Source organism: Ochotona princeps, chromosome 26, assembly GCF_030435755.1.
Source record: "Ochotona princeps isolate mOchPri1 chromosome 26, mOchPri1.hap1, whole genome shotgun sequence".
Taxonomy (NCBI): domain Eukaryota; kingdom Metazoa; phylum Chordata; class Mammalia; order Lagomorpha; family Ochotonidae; genus Ochotona; species Ochotona princeps.
Genome location: NC_080857.1, coordinates 28,155,527 through 28,169,288, shown reverse-complemented (window position 1 = coordinate 28,169,288; position 13,762 = coordinate 28,155,527). Strand labels below are relative to the sequence as shown.

General features: G+C 45.5%; 1 long non-coding RNA gene across 1 annotated transcript in view; it reads left to right on the top strand.

The window, feature by feature from the left end:
* Nucleotides 1-57: 57 nt before the first annotated feature.
* Nucleotides 58-13,762, top strand: part of LOC131478042 (uncharacterized) — a 28,473-nt gene continuing 14,768 nt past the window's right edge. Inside the window, exon 1 of the long non-coding RNA XR_009244276.1 lies at nucleotides 58-117. This is a non-coding gene — a long non-coding RNA (uncharacterized LOC131478042). The remainder of the gene's footprint in view (nucleotides 118-13,762) is intronic.

Here is a 13,762-nt window from a genome sequence, read left to right as displayed (position 1 = left end):
ACCTGGGCCCCAGGATTTCTGCTGCTTCTTCACTCAGGCCGGGGCCTGCAATGGCGTATTTCTTCTGCTCCTTTGGCTTGTTTTCAGGCTGAGACTTCTCTTTGCCTGTTTGGAAAGGTACCCGTTTATTTTTTTTCTTCCATTTTTTATTTTATTTTGACAATCTTTACATAGTTAGTTTGGGTAAAAAGGCTCAAGGGCTATAGGAAAGTGGGTAAGACTATTATTTCCATATTGTTTCCTTCATGTATCTGAGGTAAAGGGGGATATTGAGGAAGAAGCCCCACCCAGTTTCCCACCCACCCGAAGTCCCGGATGTGGGGCATGCTCCGAGGGTTTTGCTGCCAGTCTTGCCACTCCAAACATGATGAGGTCGTTAAAGAACCCACTGATTGACATAGTCCATCATAGAGTTTCCATTTGCCCGGTATTTCACTGCCAACATATAGCTGAGGTGGTTTATTGACCTGTTCTGTCTTCTGTCTTTTCTTGGTTAGGGTTCTGAGTCTGGCAGTTCGTTTGGGGAGATCCCAAAAGGAACTTTGTCTGAGGTGTTCCCAGACCAGATTTTTGTATGTACTAGCAAGCACAGGGCCCGGCACAGTCCATCGCCCTGATCAGCTGGTGGTTGCAATTGTTGGGCTGGTTCTGTTTCCAGCCTTGTCTTCCACACCAATGGGTGTTGCAGTCCAGCCTGGTCCTGCCCAGCACATACTCGGCCCTTGCATAAACCAGTGGGAGCTGCAGCCCAGTCAGAGCGACCCACAATAACCCTCATCAGGCCTGCCCCCTACCCTGGTTTGCCAGAATGTGTAGCAGACTAGTCCAGTCTGTCCCACATCCCATTTGGCTCTCGTACATGTCGATGGGTATTGAAGCTTAGATCCATCTAACCAGCTCAACAATCAAGCCCTCACGGGTGTTGTGAGTGCCTCTCTGTCTAGCCACCCCAGCTCCTGTTCTAGTTTTGGTGCCCTCCAGTGGGAGTGGTAACCCAAGAGGGAGAAGCCCACTATTTCCCTCCCAGGTTTCTCTCTCTCCTGGATTATGCTCTCTCCAGGTGGTTCTGTGGTTTGACTTGACAGAATTAGCCCCCAGTGCCAGCTTCTGCCAGCTCATGCTGCGGCTAAGCCCAAAAAAGCCTCCCCACTCTAATTTTGTTTGCACAGTAGGAATAACCTGCCCAGCCTGGCTTTTCCTTGATCTAGTCCACATGAGGCACACAGGTGTTGTAGCCCTGCTTATCTGGTCTGCTCCCATCCCAGCTCACGCTCTCTAGTGGGAGTAGCTGTCCAGCAAAGGAACCACCCCTTATTCCCCTGCTGGCTCTGCCCCTTCCCTTCCTGGTTCTCAAACGTGCTGGATGGGCGCTGACCCGTTTATTTTTGTGCAGTGTACAAAATCACCCGCTCTTGAAGGATGTTAGGTCTTTGTGATCCCCTAGCTGGTATAAATTAACTTTATCATTACTCTGTCTCAGTGCCCTTTAAAGAGACCCTGACAGAAGTGAACTGTGGCAAGGAGCAATCCCAATGACCGTTTATCCAGGCAGTGTTGACCAGCAGAACTGCAAATCATTCCCTCATGTGAGCAGGCTGTCCCACGACTGTCCCAGACTGCCCACGGGACCCCTCCTTGCTACACGCTAGTGGCAGAAAGGACCTACTGGGTACTGTCCTTTTATTTGCTCAGTTGGCTTTCCTGTACGCCTCTTACCTCCTCCCAGGCGCTGGCCATGGAATTGTGTTTTGTGTTTTACAATATTTCTCTGATTGCAATGCTGCCTCTTAAAGTTAGGAGAGGTGTTCTGGTACGAGAGAAAAACATTGGGACTTAGCGTCTGCAGGTGCGGCAATCCACATTTTGGATCATTAGCACTTTTAAAAATAACACTTATTGGACATGCATGAGACAAGCACATTACATCAGCTTCATTCTGTGCATGAGCCTCAGCGTGACTAACACAGTCGTATCAATCTGAGCTCCTCCTCTGCTTCTTCTGACCTTGTCCTTTACCATCTGAAAATTTGTTTCTGATACACCCTTACATGTTTGTGTGTGTATCTACACACGGCTTTAATCATTGAGATTTTATATTTTGTGAAAACACTGCAACTTATGTAATCTTTGAATCGATTTTTTTTTTCAAAAATATTTTTTGTTAGAAAGGAAGCGTTAGTGAAGGAGATGGAGAGAGACGTCTTCTATCAGCTGGCTCACTCACCAGTGGTGGCAGCGGCCAGAGCTGAACCAATCCGAAACCAGGAGCCAGGAGTTTCTTCTAGATCTCTTACATGAGGACAGGATTGATTACCCAATACCATGTCAATTAATTCCATAATATTGTAAATTGTTGTTGCTGTTGTGCTGGGGCTTCTAATTGATTGGGTTGATATTCTGCCAGCTCTGCCAGAGATGGTCTCCCCAAGAAACTGTTGAATTTATCTGGACAATAAGATGCTGGAATCCCTGCTTGGTATATGGTTGCAACGAAAGAATCTCGACTTAATTTGAACTGTAATACGGCAACAAGGTGGAGGAATCCACCACGGGGGGAGGGTGTGTGGAGGGGATGGGGGAATCCCAGAGCCTATGAAACTGTGTCACATAATGCAATGTAATAAATTTAAAAAAAAGTTATCAGAGAAAAAAAGTAAAAAAAAAAAAAAAAAACTACATTGGGGCAGTTACTGTTTTTTGTTGGCTTTGGAGGTAATGTTTTCCTGGATGTTGAACAAGATGATGATCTATGTTTTTAGTATAGACATAAAAATGTTAATGAAATGCTTTTTGCATTCTGTTTTTTAACATGACTGTATTAGTTGAGATGTTATTTTTATTCACATTGGTATCTATTATTGAGGGTATTAAAACACACCAGACTGATGTAGTAAAGGAATCTTGCCATGATATATATTTACCTAGTTTGTGTCAACTCTTGATGAAATATTTATTCATGTAAATTATGAGTACCTGTGCATTCACATTCACTGTGTCTTGCTGTTATATAGCTGTAAATTAATTAATTTTTTCTGTATTTATTGATTAAAATTAATTCATTCAAAAGTGACCTAGTAGGGCCCGGCGGTGTGGCATAGTGGCTAAAGTCCTTGCCTCGAACACGCCGGGATCCCATATGGGCGCCGATTCTAATCCCGGCAGCTCCACTTCCCATCCAACACCCTGCTTGTGGCCTGGGAAAGCAGTCGAGGATGGCCCAAAGCCTTGGGACCCTGCACCCACGTGGGAGACCAGGAAGAGCTCCTGGCTCTTGGTTTCGGATTGGCACAGCTCTGGCCGTTGTGATCACTTGGGGAGTGAAACATCGGATGGAAGATCTTGCTCTCTGTCTCTTCCTCTCTCTATATATCTGACTTTGCAGTAAAAATAAATAAATCTTTAAAAAAAGAATTTTAAAATTTTGTTATAAATTTTTTAAACAACAATGAGAGGGCCCGGCGGTGTGGCCTAGCGGCTAGAGTCCTCACCTTGAACACGCCAGGATCCCATATGGGTGCAGGTTCAAAGCCCGACAGCTCCACTTCCCATCCTGCTCCCTGCTTGTGGCCTGGGAGGGCAGTCGAGGACGGCCCAATGCTTTGGCATCCTGCACCCCCATGGGAGACCTGGAAGAGATTCCTGGCTCCTGGCTTTTATCTGCACAGCTCTGGCCATTGCAGCTCACTTGGGGAGTGACCCATCGGATGGAAGATCTTCCTCTCTGTCTCTCCTCCTCTCTGTAAAGTGACTTTGTAATAAAAATAAATAAATCTTAAAAAATAAATAAATAAACAACAATGAGAGGCACATGCAGGAGTTTAAGGAATTTAAGGAATATATCACACAGGAAATAACAGCAATGAACCAAATGAAAGCTTATATATTAAACATTAAAAATGCAATGGAGCGAATTAAAAATTAAATGGAGAGCCTCAATACGAGAACGAGTGAGGCAGAAGAAAAAAAAATCTCAGAACTTACAGACATTTCCTTCAACAACTGGGAAACAATCAAAAAACTGGAAGAGGAACTGAGACAAGCCAAGAGAAGTATTCAGGAATTAATGGACACTATTAAAAGGTCGAAATTTCATCTCAATCAATGATTATGTCAAGACATTAGAGAAGCATCAAGTAATTGAGCTAATCATACATTTGAAGGGGCTAGAAAAACAATAGCAAAGCAATCCCAAGTAAAAAGTGAGGGCAGATAAGAGGAAGGAGAGAGGGAAGCAGAAGGGTGCATGCTAGCAACAATAACCAAAAAACCAAACCACACATCCAAGGGTTCTGTACTCATTCTGGGCCAGGACACAAATTATGGTGTTCTAAATGGACTAAAAATAGTTAATGGTAGGGCTCGGCAGTGTGGCTTAGTGGCTAAGGTCCTTGCCTTGATCCCATATGGCCGCTGGTTCTAATCCCGGCAGCTCCACTTCCTCTCTATCTCTCCTCCTCTCAGTATATCTGACTTTGTAATAAAAATAAAATAAATCTTAAAAAAAAAATAGTTAATGGTAAAATGTGTATTTCGTGCAGGGGTTAAGACACAATTTGGAATGTCCCCATCTCAAATTGGAGTGCATGGGTTAGAGCCCCAGCCTCATTTCTATCTCAGCTTTCTGATAATGTATACTTGGAGGTAAGCAGATGGTGGTTTGAGTACTTGAGTCCCTGTCTCCCACATGGGAGAACCAGACTTTATATCTAGTTTCTGCCTTTATCTTGGCAAAGGCCCAAGTATTGTAGGCATGAAGGAAGTGGGCCAACAACAGATGGGGGATTCCCTTTCAAATTTTTAAATTCCACAAGCAATAGAATTAAAAGTTGAACTTTTTTAAACAAAAATTTAAAATTGGGGTGCAGTGTTCCCATAATATGCACAGATGTGAAAAATTCAAAATACATAATATGAACAACTAAGCATAGATTTCAGTTCAAAAATGTTTCCCACCAAAGTAGACACATTTTACAAAGCTTTTAAAATACTCTTTGGAGAGGTAGAGAAATGGACAAGGTGAGAGTGGTAGGGAAAGACAGAGAGCTCCTATTCATTGATGTACTACTGAAATGTCCACAGTGGTCAGATCTAGGCCAGATCCAAAGTGGAGAAATAGGAGCAAAACCCAGGTCTCCCACATGTGTGGTACAAATCCCATCACTGGACCTATTGCCACTACTTTCCAGAGTCTGCATCAGCAAGCAGCTGGAGCAAGAAGGCTGAACTAATGATTGAACCAGAGGACTCTGATGTGGAGTCAGGGCATCTTACCTGCTAGGCCAGATGCCTCCCCAACGGAATGTTTAACTCAACTTTTATGCATATTTAATCTTTACAACCACTTCTCATGTCTACAAAGATATGGTTCAATTCTACTAAGGTTTTAAGAGGTGGTACCCATAGGAGTTATGTAAGACATGAGGGCTTATGTGGACAGAGTTAGGACTCTATGACACAGCTTGAGGAGGGCTAGCACTGTGGTACAGTGGCTTGAGTCACCATTTGGGACACCCTTGTCCCAGCCTGGGATTGAGTCCCACCTCCATCTGATCCAGCTTCCCGATAATGTGCCCGCGCCCATGTCATCCACATGGGGGATCCGGGATGGAGTTTCTGATTCTTGCTGTGGACATGAAAGATATTGCTTTCTCCCCACACCTCTCTGTGTCACTGTGCCTTTCAAATAAATAAAAACTGACAAATATTTAAAGATTTATTTGTATTTGAAAGGCAGAGTCACAGAGAGAAGGAGAAACAGAGATTTTCCATCTGCTGGTTCATTCCCCAAATGGCTGCAATAGCCAGTGTGGGCTGGTCTAAATCCTGGAGCTTCTTCTGGGTCTCTTACATGTGTGCAGGGGTCCCAAGGACTTGTGCCAGCCTCCACTGTTTTCTAGGCCATAAGCAGGGGGCTGGATCAGAGGAAGAGAAGCTGGGACATGAATGGTCACCCATGTGGGAGGATGCTGGCACTACAGGCAGAGACTTAACCTGTATCGATCCCAGCAAATAATTTTTTTTTTAGTTTAAAAAGAGCTTGAGGGAGTGGATTCACTCTTTCATTGTCATATGAAGACACATCATCCATCCCCTTTCCCCACCTTTCCCCACCCTCTGTGCCTTCTGAGGATCCAGCTCCTACAGTAGAGGGGATTTATAGAAAGGGGATGACATGGCTTCGAAGTGACAGCTGAAGAGATCTGGGGAAAGTGTCCCGATTTTTTTTCCCAATGCTTCTGGCTCATTAAATACATAATTCCTTATCTTGATACTTTCTGTGCTTAGTAATTAGTGCAGCTTCTCTTTCAGTGGTTGAGTGGTGATTAACACACACTGCACCGATGATTTTGATTGAATATTTCCTGTGCACATGGACTGTGATTCCTACTTTGAGAATCAATGCTTACAATAGGTTTCCTCTCTTACGTGAGAGGAAATGAAACCATGTCCATTTGGATGTTCACCTTGGCATAATGGCTTCAGCAGACCGTTTCTCCTTTCTGGCCCATTCAGTAATCTTGAGGAGCCAAAGGTGCATTAACTTATGAAAGGACGAGACAGAAGACCAGTGCAACTACACACTGACCCAGCTAGAGTGCTGAATGACACGAGTCATCAAGATGTGTCCTTAAGAACTCAGCACGCCAAATCTGCTATTCAGCTTTAGCCACTGATTGCCAGTCAGGAATGGAGGGCCAGTGCTGCCAAATCTTCACCTGCTTCTAAGAGACTCTTCCTTTGTGCATGAAATGCCCCCCTTTCAAATGTTGATGAGGATATAAACAATTGTGAGTAAAAGAAAACCTGCCTATGAGCCTGACCTAGAAACTCAGTGACCTGGGCTTGAGAGCCACTGCTTTTTTGGACCTCTATTCTAAGACTTGACTGGACAGTCAAAAGTAAAAGCTATTAGTCATCCAAACAGTTCCAGGCTTTTGAGAAGAGAGGCATAGAGTACAACCTAGTACAATAAAAATATGCAGCAGCCAAGTATAGCACAGAAAAGGGTAAAATGACCTCTAAGCAGGAACAGAATAGGTTACACTGGGAAGCAACACATAGGAGTGTATTCTGAGTTTCAGGGAGGTGCAAGAATTCTCTTAGGCTGATGCCCAATGCGGGAAATAACATTTCAACAGGAGGGAAGGGGCATCTCCCAGAGTACTTTTAAAACTCCACAGAATGAGTTTATTTTTGGTGCAAAATATCTTAAAGTCCATTTTTTTTTTCAAAATTCACACTTTCCAAGTCTTACTAAGCAAAATGATTTGTACCTTTTGACTTTTTATACCCAAATAAACTCATCTTTTAAGTTTTATTTCTCATGAACTTGTTAAAATGTCCTCATACAGTAACATTGTCTATCATTAGATGGTTCATAGACGTGAATAAGGTTTGATATTGATAAATCATAAAATTAAAGAGGTGAGAAGTGAGAACGGTGAGGGAGAGACTAGTACTGTCAAACTCTACTTTGACTTTCAACAAGCACCTGTAAGCCAGTGATGGATAACATTATGGAAATACATTGGAGGAACTTGGACCAGAGAAAAGGTGACCAGCGGGGTCGATGGCACAGCCGACAAGACATAAGGAGGACTCAGAGGACAGCGAGGGGACTGAGACAGGAGAGGAGGGCACACAGACAAGAAACATCCCCAGCTGCTCCAGGAGGCATGGCCATCCCCAAGGAAATGGGTGGGATATTGCGTAACACTGACAGCTGCAACCAACGTGAGCATTGGAAAATCAATGTGGAATGAAACAAGTCTCAAATCACTACCTAATAACAGATACCTCTTTTGTTGTTGTTAAATTTTAATAAGCCTGCGTAGATATGCATCTATTTGAAGAGGCTATATGCTAAAAGAAAAAGGAGTGCTAGATGTGAACCTGAAAGAATGTCATTTTGGAAGGAAGCTTGGGGGAAAGATGCTAAGGGGGACTAAATGATCCATTTAATATTCCATTTCCTCTACTGGGTACCCAATTCACGAGTTTATCAAAATTCAGACCGGTAAATTGAGCCCTTTGAGGGCTCATCAAGACACTAAATATTGTGTTTATTTTTGTTTTACCTAAGTAACAGTTCTGAGAAAGTAGATATATGAGCGTCTTAAGATAGTATGTGATTCGAATCATTTCGTTTTGACTCCCCTAAGCTGGTTTTGGATGAACTCCTGCGAAGCGTCTTCACAGTGTGGTGCCCACCTGCTTCTCCCTCCCGCACTCTCTCCCCCTCCCCTTGGCCAAGGTCTCCTGAGTAAGGAGCATGCGGCGCCCCCACTCAGCTGTGCGGGATGGGGAAGCGGCCAAGGATCTAAACCGCTTCCAGGGGACAGACCGAGGGACCAGGCTCCTGAGGAGGCCGGAGGAGAGGGGCGTCGGGGGCGGGGCCAGACCCCCAAACCGGAGGGAGCCTCCTGCTGCGTTGTCTGGCGTTGTCCGCGGCTCCCCCCGACGGCCGCGCCGCCCCCGGACACGGCCAGGCCGCTGGCGGCTGAGTCTCCCCTCAAGAAGCCGCCTTCTCTCCCACGGGCGGCGCGGCTGTGAGTGTGCCCACCTCCTCCGCCACCGGCCCCTCTGCCCACTCGCTGCCCGCGGCCCTGTCACAGCAGACAGCCTCCCTGCCCTCGGAGAGGTGAGTTCCCTTCCCGGGCGCGGGGACAGCGCCACCAGGCCGGAGGCGGGCTGGGCGCCTTTCTCTCCCTCTGGCTGTGACGCCGGAGGCCGCGCGCTCCCGCCCCGTCTCGGGGTGCGAGCCCCGCAGGGTGTCAGATCTGAAGCGAGCAGGGGCGTCCCCTGACCCCAGGAAAGGATGGAGGTCCCCAGGCAAAGAAAGTGAACGGACCCTCAGCATGGAGTTTGAAAGGGAAAAAAATACCTTGGCTTTTCTCAGGCTCTTTCAGGGCGTGAGCAGGCTGAGGTGTGACTTGGGCAGAGGAAAGAGAGGTTCCGAGTGCTGCGGCCCTGGAGGGTCAGGGGAAGGGAAGGGGAAGTGCTGGAGAAAGGCCAGCAAAGCTGAAGAAATCAGGGAGCCAGTCCCTTGGAGGGGAAAATTCACCCTCCTGGGGTGCAGAGGAGGGCTGGACGAGGAATTGGGGAACGGGGGAGCGAAAGCTTGAGGTTCAAAGTAGGATTGCCTTGGATTTTAGGAGTGTAGGTGTTGGCGAAATGGGCTCTGCTGGGACGAAAAAATTATCAGAAAGTTTGGTGGAATCTGAGTTCTCCGATCACTTTGGAGAGTTTTCTTTGGCTGTTTCAGGTTGTGACCTAGTCAAGCAAGATTTGGGGAGAGGTATTTAAAATTCCACTCTATTTCCATAATTTGGGGGATGAAAAACCAGTTTAGAATGGTAGAGATGGAGTTTAAAAACTTTTTAATCAGGGAAGAAAACTGCTACTTATATCCAAATTATAACTAAGAATTTTTACAAAATTAATTCTAATGCTACTCTTTATGACTACACCATTATATTTGGCAGTGAAGCACCGTATTTGCCTTTCACTATGACGTATTAGAAAGAACAAGCTTCAGGGTTAGGACATTAATAAGGAAGTGAAGATAACGGAGGAGTAAGGGAAATATTGGGACCCTTTGATTGTTGACTTTCATGTGAAATAAAACTTTCCTGAAATGTTATTTGGAAGCAGTTAAATGTTTGGGTATGCTGTAAAGTCCCTGTACATTTTTGCTATATATTCCTACTTAAAATGCTAGTTTTCTGTTTTTAAGATTTATCTGTTTTATTTGAAAGTCAGGGTTACAAAGAGAGTGAAAGAAACACACACACACAGAAAGAGAGAGAGGGAGAGAGAGAGAGAGAGAGAGAGAGAGAGAGAGAGAGAGAGAGAGAAACAGAGACCTTCCATCCATTGGGTCACTTCCCAAATAGCCACAACAATCCAGTCGGGGCCAGGCCAGGGCTCAGCCCGAAGCCAGGAGCCATGAGCTCCATGTGGTCTCCTACATGATTTGCAGGGGCCCACTCACTTAGCTTTGCAGAGTTCCCTGGAACATTAGCAGGAAGCTGGTACTTGAACTGGCATTGTGAAGTGGCCTGCTGGTGTCACAATGAATCCACGCTCTGTTGTAGATGTGTTCAGCCTATCTTAGGAGAAGCTCCGCCTTGGGAGCAGGAATGACTTTGTCTTAATTTCCTCTTTGGTTTCTAATGAAGCAGATTTCCTCTGAGATTCAGTATGTGATCACACTTGCATTTTTTCCTTCCCCTTTTTGCAAATTCCATTCCTTCTCAGTTGCCATCTTTTTAAGGATAAAAAAACTTGTATGTTTTTTAGAATACAAAACCAGGTTTTATCTTATACATATAGTCCTAAGACTATAATGATACATCCCTCTCTTCGTATCTCCCTCTAGGTTAAAAAGGATGAAGATTAATTACATCAGATGTTCTTCAAATGCTCTCAAGCTGTTTTGGGATTTGTTTTGTAGGGTTTTTTTTTTTTTTGGTACTTATTTATTTTCATCTGTTTGAAAGGCAAAAGAGAGAGAAATCGTACATCCATTGGTGTACTTTACAAGTGCCTGCAAACACTGGGGCTGGACCAGGCCAGGACCAGTAGCCAGGGACTCAGTTTGCATCTCCCACGTGACAGGGGCACTTGGGCCATCATCTGTTCTTCCCAGGCGCTTTAGTTGGAAGGTGGAGCTGGCGTAGTTGGGACTGGAACTGGCACTCTGATATGGGGCGCAGCTATCCCAAGCAGCAGCTCAGCAGCTTAACTTGCTGTGAAATATACTTTGCCCTGTTTTTTGTTTTGTGTTGCTTTTTCCTACTGTGTCTTATGAGATGGATCCTGATCTCACAGTTATTAAAATGGCAAATAGACACCTTAGAATTGATGAAAAATGGCAGAGAGCTTGGGAATGAAGAAATCATGGAATATTATTACTAGTTAGTTTAATTTAAATCTACACATAGCATAAACAGTATGTTTCAGAGCAGAAGATGAATGCTATACAACTGGACAAGAGGATAATAAACAAACAGGAGGTGACACAGGGCAGCAGGAGCAGGTGCTGAGGTCTCAGTAATGCATAGCAGGCGGTCAGGGCAATACATTCTCCAGCTAAAACATGTGACTGAAAAACATCATGAAGCTAATTTGTTGTTGATTTTAACCCCAGGGGGAACTCATTGGAAACAGCACTTGTGTGTGGTGTGGATTTATACTTCACTTCTTCCTCCTCAATTTCTTTTTCTTTTGTTCGGCCCAATAAAAAGCCAATTGCAGATTTTGTTTTAAAATGAATCTATATGATGCCACTTCCATGGGCTGTGTGTGTTGATCAGAGGAAGTCTTCAGTGATGTGATCTGCATTCACGAACATTATTACTCTGGGTGATAGGGTTTGGGGCAACTGATAAGCTTGTTTCTTTGTATTTTAATGTCTGAATTATTTGAATGCTTACTCATGATTTTTCAATGGTAAGTTTTCATTCTCAAGAAAGACCAGAACCAGATATGCCATGATATTAACCACAGTTAATCTAGTACGAATGATCATTTTGCCTGTGGTCTAATTTTCAAATTTGTTTCTGAAAACAAATGGCCTATTGCCCTTTGTCAAAAGAAGATAAGAAAATAAAAGCATCTTTAGTGCACATCATTGTTTCTCTACTGCCTGATCTCCAAGCAGAGCCAGTGGGAATTAAGGTATCCCTTCCTAGGTGAAAGGAAGCTTCTGGTAGGAGCCCTGCTTTTCTGGTTCCCACCTACCTAAGCTGATTTTTCCTGTTATCTTAGTGGGAACTGCCACTTGCCACCTGGGGCCCATGGCTTCTTATAGGAGCCTTGCTTCTCTGGTTCCCACTTCCCTAGGCTGATTTTTCCTGTTACCTTAGTGGGAACAGCCACTTGCTGACTGGGGCCCATGGTCCATTGTATCTCTAGGTGAAGGTGGGTTCTTTAAGTGAGCCCTTCGGGTAGGTTCAGCAGTCCGAGTGAGGAGGCACATCACCTGTCCAGTCGTTCTGTGTTGTACAGATGGCACGTGGGAGGAGCGCTCTAAATCACCACACACAACCATTTGGGATTGGGAAAGTGGCATATATGATATTGATGCGGATTTACAAACCATGATGATTTCTGGCATTGTTTCTCTTTCAGCATTTCAGGATACAAGTCAGAGTCAGAGAAATCAAAGTTAGCATCTTTGACATGGCCAGACATCCTTTCTTCTATGAGGTAAGAAAGCCTTTTTGAAAAAACTTGTTTCTAATGTTGTCAGCTCTGGGAAAAGATCCTAAAACAGTCAGTATCCAAAGTGTATGCAAACGTGGACAAATGTAATTCATGTCTGTGTCACATCAAATTCAGCCGCCGCTCTGACACTGGCGTCCCATACTGGAGTGGCAGTTGAGTCCACCTCAACCAGAGACAGATCCCTCTCTGTCTCTGTGACACTCTGTTTTTGACATAGACAAAGTCGCTACCCATTGATCTATCCTGCTGCCCTCTTCAGTAGGGGAGATTTCATTGCTAATGCTTTAGACACTTCGTGTGACACTTTGACTCTCAGAAGACGTCATCCTTTAGTCCAGCATGAGGGAGGGTGATTACATTCACACTTGGACTTAAGAGAGCTCAGTGATGTGGCTTCCTTCACAGCAGGGGGCTAGAGACCCAGCTGTCCTTACAACGACCTCCCTCAGTTCCCTCCCTTTAAGCTGTCATCCTGGTAGTCCCCAGATGGGTCTCATGGCTGTTCTCTTTGCTTTTCCTTGCTTTGGGCTTTTTCATTTTTTCCTAGAGTGGCTCTTCTGCTTACCTTAGGGCCTGGGGACTTGCACTTGTGTTCCTTCCCATGGGTGGGTGTGGAGGGCAAAGGGAAATGCCTCCTGTTTGCATGCTATGCTGTTGGTCCAGGCCTGGGGTCTCACACATTCTTGGGTCCCAGGTTGATGTAGGGGTAAGGTCCCAGGTCAGCATATATGGCAAAGGACAGGATCGGAGGACCCTTAATTGCACTTGCTTCCCTGGGTGGGTGGGCCTAGCTCCAGGCCAGCATAACACCCCACCAGAAGATGGCTCGGGAAGACCTGGCTGGGGAACATAAGTGCTCTTGGGTGTGGGGACTGTGGATTAGTCAGGATTGTGGGTATGGGGATGTGTGGGAGGGATAACCACTGAGGGAGTGTGTTGCAGGTGGTGAATGACTTCTGGGGGACTTCCACCAACAAAGTCACTGTACTTGCAGGAAAGTGAGGAGGCTGAGAACAAGCAGTTTGGAGGAGGGCAGCTGGAGGATCTTTTTGGGTCTGACCATGCACCTGCCCACACAGGAAACCTAGACTGGGCTAGTTATGATTGGCTATGACTGACCATTGCCACACACTAAAGCTAGTGAGGCTCTCCCCTGGTAGACTTTAGCTCCTGTTAGTGAGCATGTGATTCAGTGCTGGGTGTGGGCCAGGCTGGGCAAGGCTGCTTCACTTATTGGCACATGGAGCCTGGCTTGGTGCGCGGTGGACCAGTTATGTCCAGCCAAACCTCAGCACACTGGCATGTGCAAGAGTCAGGAAGGGGTGCAGACCCTGCTGGGCTGGGCTTTCACAACTCCTGGTTTGCATGAAAACCAGGGATGGGGCACTCCACAGGGGTAGGCTGTAGCAACCACCAGCAAGAGTTGGGACAGGGGGCTGGCTGGGTGAGTCCAGGCTGTAGCATCTGATGGCAAAGGCCAAGAAAGGGAGTGGTCACGCCAGGCTGAGTCAGAGCAAGCACCAACACATGC